This window comes from Diospyros lotus, chromosome 1, assembly GCF_014633365.1.
Source record: "Diospyros lotus cultivar Yz01 chromosome 1, ASM1463336v1, whole genome shotgun sequence".
NCBI lineage: Eukaryota > Viridiplantae > Streptophyta > Magnoliopsida > Ericales > Ebenaceae > Diospyros > Diospyros lotus.
The window spans coordinates 41,035,395-41,043,892 of record NC_068338.1 but is presented as its reverse complement, the minus strand read 5'-3'; positions in this window follow the sequence as shown (position 1 = coordinate 41,043,892).

Here is an 8,498-nt window from a genome sequence, read left to right as displayed (position 1 = left end):
AATCTAATCTAATATATATATGTGCCATGTGTAATACATATATATAATATATAATTTATTAATAACATTAAATTATTATTATTATTTTTTTAAGCATGAAGAATTCAAGCCCATGAAGAAATCAAGTCCATGAAGAATTCAAATCCATGAAGAAATCAAATCCATGAAGAAATCAAACCTATGAAGAAATCAAGCCCATGAAAAATTAAAGTCCATGAAGAATTCAAGCCCATGAAGAATTAAGGCCCAATTTGAGCAACCCATGGAAAATATTATTTGGAGAAGGCCCAAGGATTATTTTTAATCCTAATAAAGATTAAAAATCAATTTATAGAAATCTATTTTTATTTTTTATGTGAGAGCTTTATTAGGTGTGTTTTTTAGCTAAAATCCATTTAACTATTAGGTGGATATTATAGCTAAAATCCATTTAACTTTATGAGTGCTTTATTAGGTATGTATTTTAGCTAAAATCCATTTAATATTAGGTGTGTATTATAGCTAAAATTCATTTAACTTTAAGTGTGTGAGTGCCCATTAGATATAATTATGTCTAGTTGAATAATTGAAATTGTGTGGTTTGTATTGCATCTTGTGGCCTATAAATAGATCACTTGATTGCATTTGTAAGTGTGATTATTATTCTTGAATAAAAGTTTAGTTGTTTGCTTATAATTCTCTCTTTGAGAATTGTTCTTATTCTTTCTCATTTTCTTTAGTACTTTCTCTTATAATCTTACTTTTTTTTCTTTCTTCTTTTAAATTCTTATGTCATTTATTATTACTTTATTATTCACCGCCTAAATGGCCGGTTAATTTGTGCCTTTAAATTTCTGCAATTTTAATTCTTGTCATTTAATTATTCACCGCCTAAATGGCCGGTTAGTTTATGCCTTTAAATTTCTGCAATTTTAATTCTTGTCATTTAATTATCCACCGCCTAAATGGCCGGTTAGTTTATGCCTTTAAATTTCTTGTCATTTAAATTCTGTTATTTAAATTACGTCATTTAAATTTCTGTCAATTAACTTTCAAATAAAAATGAGTAGTTAAATCTAATCTTGGGTTAAGGCAAGGACAGTGTTCAACGCCAATGATTCTCAAAGAAAGCTGCGCTTTAAATAAGTAACATTAATTTAAATTTCAGTATGAGTGTGTATTAATTATTAAAAAATCACTAGGTTTGGATTGGAGCGTAAGCCTAACTTAGAGCTTTCATGCCATGTATGAGAGTTACTAGAACTGGAAACGCTATCATACCTAAACCCAGATGATTAATTTAGTTGTTTTGTGTATTAATTGCAATTGGATTTATGGTGGTTGCTTAAATTAGAATCTCGCATATCATGTATGGGGATTGCTTAACCTAGAACTATCATCATCTCTAATTACATTTAATAACAAACCCTCATATCTGAAATTAAATTAATGTTGCTAATTTTTTATGCTAAAATTTGAGAATCAACGGGTTGGTACTGAAATTATCTTAACTCAAGCACTATCCAAATTCATATTTTTACGTTTAATGTTTATTTCAATTTCTGCCTTACTTTATTTTCTAGTATCTGTTGTCTAAAAAAAAACTCATAAAAAAACCTTGTTGCCAATTTGTCCAAATGCGTGTGCGTGTGTGTGACATTCTTTTTCTTTTGCCATAAATAAATCTCTCAGTGGACGACCTGGATTCATCCAGAAAATATAAATTTAAATTTGGACTACAACTGCACTCGTACACTAGCGAGTATAAACCTCTCACTAAAATAAAAAAAAATATAAAAGTTTTATTATGATTTGTTCTTATTATGTTTTAATTGCAGGGTGAGAGTGCAGTCATTCATTAGCCTAGGTGGTTCATGAGATAGTCTTGTATGACTAGGTAACTTGTGAGTGGCCTCAAAAGGGTCTTTTGGTCATGTCAATAAAGGTTTTCGGGGGTGGTGAGTTGTTGAGTCTTGTGCCTGAGAGGATGTATCAGGCTTGAGGTAACAAAAAGGTGGACTAAGCTATTATGACTAAGCAAGAGGATGAGCCCACTTGATTATTGTTCTTTCCATTTTCTTTGTTTATCAATCTTCTTGTCTAGAGCCCCTTTTGTAGTTTTTAGTGCTTGATTGCTTGATACAAGCTGACTTATTTTGGGTTTGTTTTTCCTTGGGGGCTGGTGAAATGAAGGCCATTCATGACTGAGTGGCATTGTATCTAGTCGGTCATGGTCAAATTTTTTGGTTCTCATGTTTTGTTTTGCCTTTCTTCGGCCTATTTAGCCCACTTGATATTGGTTATGATCATTTTGGTTTGTAAGGTAGCTAATCATTTGTAAGTCATCTAACCATTTACAAGTTGCTTGATCATTTGCAATTGTCGCTTGAATTTTTGTAAACCTAGCTTGATTACTGAACATAACAATTATCAATTAATAAAATTATTTTATAATTAAAGATACACCTTGTTAATTTATAAAATGTATTTATTAAAACTTTATTTAATATTAACACATTGTTTCTCTGAGCTTTTTCCTTTCGGTCCATGGCCAAGAGTAAAATTTGCATGTTCGTACATGGTATAATGAAATTAAAGTCGATCCGGTTGTACCAATGATTAAATGTTAAATATTCCACCCAACTAGTTGGTTACATTTGTTTTAGAGGCTGTTTGGCTTAACGATTTGATCGTTTATAAGCTGCACAAGCAGCGTATAAGCTATGCAGCTTATGATGGTAAAACGTTTAGCTTGAATAATTAGCTTAAACGCTATATGACTTAAAAGCTATTATAACAGCGTTTAAAAAAAATTGGTACCCCAGTTTTGGCAAAAAAAGTTGTTATGTTGACCGAGAAAAATACCATTCTACCCTTAGAAGCTCTCTTCTCCCATCATCTTTTCTAGAAGCTCTCTTATGCCTTTTACCGTCGTTGTTACTACTGTCGTCACCCAGCTAAGTTGCTGGAACGCGCCATCACCGATCCTTCTTCTAGATCCGCTGCCCAGCATTGTCGACCCTGCTCCATTACCACCATCGTCGTTGCCATCAACTGTAGTTTCCAGCCTCTATCGCCGCTACCTCCTCCATCACTGGTGGCATCCCCAATTGACTGTAAGTGTATCTATATTGTATATATATATATTAATGGTAATATTTTTGAAAAAAAAAATAAAAGATATAATATATATTATATTAATATATTTTTTAGTAAATATATATAATTTATCTAATATTTAGAAATTAATTTATATTTTTTAATAAAAAAATAATATTTTTATAAATTTTATTTGTATTATTTAGCATCATGTCTATTTTAGTCTTTTTGTCAGGTTTTACAGCTTATCAGCTTTTACAAACCAAACAAATAACTATTAACTAATAACTTAAAAGCACATTTATCTAAACACATTATCAACATAAATGCTATACAACTTTTATACTAAAAGCCAACTAACTTAAAAGCACAAATAAAAAATGTTGAGCCAAACAACCTCTTAATTTGGAGAACTTATACGGTATTCTACTAGTTGCACTCTCACCCTATAATTAAAACATAACAAAATTTATATTAGATTTTTTTTTTTGTGAGACGTTTATACTCGTCAGTGTATGAGTGCATTTATAGTTTAAATTTAATTTATTTTTTAGATGAATCTAGGTCATCCACTAAGAGATTTATTTATGACAAAAGAAAAAGAATGTCACACACACGCATCTAGATGAATTAGCAGCACGATTTTTTTTGTGGATTTTTAGATAACAGATGCTAGGAAATAAAACAAGACAGAAATTAAAATAGACATTGAATTTGAGAATATAAATTTGGATAACACTTGAATTAAGACAATTTCAACACCAACCCGCTAATCCCTAATTTTTAATATAAAAAATTAGTAATATTAATTTAATTTCAGATATGGGGTCTGCTATTAAATGCAATTAGAGATGATGATAGTTCTAATTTAAGTAATCCCCATACATGATATGCGGGATTATAATTTAAGCAATTACCATAAATTCGATTATAATTAATAAATAAAATAACTAAATTAATCATCCGGGTTTGGGTATGACAGCATTTTCAGTTATAGTAACTCTCATACGTGGCATGAAAGCTCTAAGTTAGGCTTACGCTCCAGTCCAAACTTAGTGATTTCTTAATAATTAATACACACTCATACTGCAATTTAAATTAATGTCACTCATTTAAATCGCAGCTTTCTTTGAGAATCATTAGCGTTGGATACTATCATTACCTTAACCCAATATTGGATTTAACTGGCCATACTCAGGTTGTGGATAATAAAGATAAAAAAATAATATGACATAAAATAAAATTTCAGAAACAAACTATATTACACCGCTTAAAATAAGAGGAATAGAAAGCATAAATTAACTAGCCATACTCAAGCAGTGGATAATAAATATGACAGAAAAATAATAGAACACAACTATATAGAAATTAGAGTTCAAGAATTGAGAGAGAAAATTCTAAGAACAACTATGTTTTGATTCAAGAATAATAGTTTTCTACACAAGTGCACCCAAGTGAACTATTTATAGTTCACAAGATGCAATAAAAATCACACAAATAAAATTACCCCATTATCACTAAACACAATCATAACTAAGTTAATGGGACATATTTACCAAAAAAATACAAAAGACTTTAACTAGTGAAAAGACACAAAATACAAAAGACTTTAGGTGATAAAACACTCATAAAAATATAAAACAAATAAAAGTCTTGTACAAGTTGGACTTTATTAGGTCTTTGGTTGGTCTTGGGCTTTCTATGTGATTAAAATGCTTGGGCATTTCTTATGTTGGATTCCGTTTAATAATTGACCTAAGTGCACTTGAAACATCCTCTAAACTCAATAATTGGCTATTGAATTTGAGCAGCAATAATGGGTCACCCAACGTCTTCGATTTATTCCCTTAATTAATTGTAGAAGTCAACTTCCTTGTTTCATCCTGAAAATAACATGTAATTAATGCGAATAATTATTTATTTTAAATATAAATATAAAATCAAAATAAATATATAATTCATTAAGATCTACGAAACATTCAACTCTCATAACCTACAAGTATTCTTAATATAAAAAGAGGCAAGATTTTTTATACACTTTTTCTATTATACATCAAAATTTTCATGTTATATAAAATATTTTTTGTATTATATAAAACATATTGGGATTAATAGAACTTTCTTTATTCGGCAATGATAATAGTTAAAAATGAAATGCATATTCTTTTTAGATAAAATATATTTATTGTACTTTGTTTTAACTTACAAATAGTCTTACTAGTTAATATTACATGTATTGTGTTTTATAATATTTTATTAATTAATAAAATTATTTTAAGATTGAAAAAAATATACAATAAATATATTTTATATAAAAAAAAATGCATTTACTATACCTTAACCATTGTCTCAAAATCAATGGTTAGCCTTACCTTAATTTATTATATTATATTTTTAGATAAAAATGGTCTTGAAATAAATATTTTTTGGTAATGGTTAAAATAAATGTATTTAAAATAATAAAATCAACTAATAAAAATGCAAAAATACTATTTGGACGCTCAAATTGACACTTTTATTGATATTTTGTATTTATATCATATACATTTATATTAATGTATTTATATCTTATACATTTATATCAATATAGAGTGTCATAAAAAGTGTTAAATTAAAATTTTAAATAATATTTTTGCAAAAAATATATACTTGCAAACAAAATATAATAAATACACATTATATATACATGTATATATATTTCATGCTCATTAAAACACTAGTTAATAAATATTTATATAGGTTATGCTAACTATTGATTTAAAAAAAAAAGTCAAGATGTAAATATATATGTGTGAATATGGTGTGACTATTCGATTATTTCAATCAATTAAATGTAATTTAATAATTGTTTCAAATCTAAATTCGCTTATCATTAACATGAGTAAATAGGATTCTCAAATATGCCAGTGTATTTTAGGAGAAGGTACATAAATAAGCCAAATGTCACCCAAGCTAGGTGAATGTGCCAACGATGGAGATAAAGTTTGTGCGGATATGGATCCTCCCTGACCCGGCCCAGCTCGCTATTGTAGTAGACGGGTCGGGTTGGGTTGGCCCGCCCAACAGAATGCGGGCCGTGTTGGGCTAGGAATATGTGGCCCATAGCCCGGCCCGGCCCACCAAAATGGCGTGTGGGCCGGCTCGCCAAAATGGCAAGCCCGACCCACAAAAAAATAAAAAAATATTTAAAAATTTATGTTTATTAAATATTTAAACATATGTTTAAATATATTTAAACATATATATTTAATATATTTAAACATATTTTAAATATAATAATTAAAATTTTACAAACATAAAAATTATACATATTTTAAAAAATTATAAAAATTTTACAAATATAAAAATTATGTATAAAAATTAAAAATAAATGGCCCATGGGCCGACCCAGACAGTCAAGCCCACGGCCCGACCCGCTTGGCCCATTTATTAAGGGCCACACAGCCGTGCAGGGCCCCAATATTCATTGCCCCGGCCCGTCTCCCTTGCAAGCTAAATTCGGCCTGGCCCAGCCCGCCCATTGCCCATCTCTAGCTATAATACAGATACAAAATATGATAAAATTAAGACACATAAACACAATAATATTTATATTAAATCATAATTAATAAAAAATATATATATACATATATATCACTCATAAAGTTTGAGACAGGTGCCTTGACTTGCTCGATCTCTCTATCTCTTTTATGCTTTTTGAGCCAACCAAGAAATCTGTATCAAGCCTCCTCATCCTCGGCCCCTCTCCAAAGTCTCCTTGGCTTCTTGTTAGGTTTGTGACTCAAAATATATTGGGTCAAGAGTTGGATTGGGCCAGTTGTGTTTTAAGCCCAAGGCCAAGCCCAAGCTTATTATGAAACCCATTTATCCCAATCGTGTCCCTTGGCCCGCATATATATGGATGAGATTGAGGAAATTCAATGGATGGTTGTTCTTTTACACTTCCACACACACTCCAAAAACCTTAATCGCGCAACACAAAGAGAAAGAGAGAGATCTAACAAGAACGAAGAAGAACTCGATGTGGGGAGAAGAACAGAACGCATGAAAGCGGTCGATCGGTGAAGAATATCGCGACAATCGAATTAGATCTGAGACATGTCATTCGGTAAGGTTGAATGAGTGAGATTTGTTTGATGTATTGTGAGCGTTGTATTCTGATTAATGTATTGTTTTTGAGTGATCGTGAGATCGAGAGGAAGTTATTGTTTCTATTATCTTGTTTCTCTCATTGTAATTCTATGTAAATATACATGTATATTTCTAGTGGATTGACCAGAGACGGAGTCTCTGCCATGAGTAAAATCTTTTGATCCGAACACGTATACGCGTTGTTTATTTTATGTTCTTGCATGTGTACGTTGTGTTTGCGTTTATGTTTCATTTTATTCAAACTTCTTGGATCGTTGGTACTGTCGTAGTTCTTGGTTGTGTGTTAGTTTACACAAGTGATTTCTTAACACTTCTCCTTGTGAAGGTTGAAGCACATGCTAGTGTTGCACAATACACACCTTTCTCCATCTCTATTAGATAGATTTGCCTATTTTTGTCTTTGTCTTTATTTTCATTGTTGTCATCGTCTCTCTCTTCTTCTTTGTCTTTACTCCATCATCATTGTCTTTGTCCATTTTTAACATCTTCACTATATCCTCGTCGCCTTCATCTCAAATGTCTCAAATAGACTAGCCTCTATTCGTCCCTATTTTAGAATCATCACTCTGCCTCTTGGATAGATTTGTTCATTTTCGTCTTCACTATCTTTGTGGTTTTCACTTTGTCCCTCATGCAAATCTCTCAGGTGACACATCTTCTCCTCTCTACTTTTTCTTTTTTATTTGTTTTCTCTAGAAATTTCTCACAAGCTCGAGCTCGCATCTTAAAAAATTTCATTTAGGGTTTCTTAATTTCATTATGACTTTCTAATTTTCTAACTCTATAATATATATATATAAATAATATATATACATGTCAGAGCATGTACAACATGCCTGTTTGAAGTGTCAGACACGTGTATTCGTTTTAATTTCTTTAATTTTTTTTATAAAATATATTATCAAACACGATCGAAGTCACGTCGACTGTCATGTTTGTATTTGACACCACATGGACACTACATTTTGTTGTGATCCGTTGTGTCCATGCTTCTTAGGTTAAAATAAAGTCAAAGTCGTTGACTTATGTATAAATCAAATCATAAGTATTCTAATAAAATTACAATTGCTATGAATATTATGAATATTTATAATGTTAAATAAGACAAATATTATATTAATATCCAAAATCATGACTTGAACATCTTGACCCCATAATTTTACAGATGCCATTTATTTTAAGTGACGAGACAAATATGAGATCCAAATGTATGAAAAAAATATTGATTCCTTCGTTTCTTAGATATTATCGTTTTGAAATTATTTTGT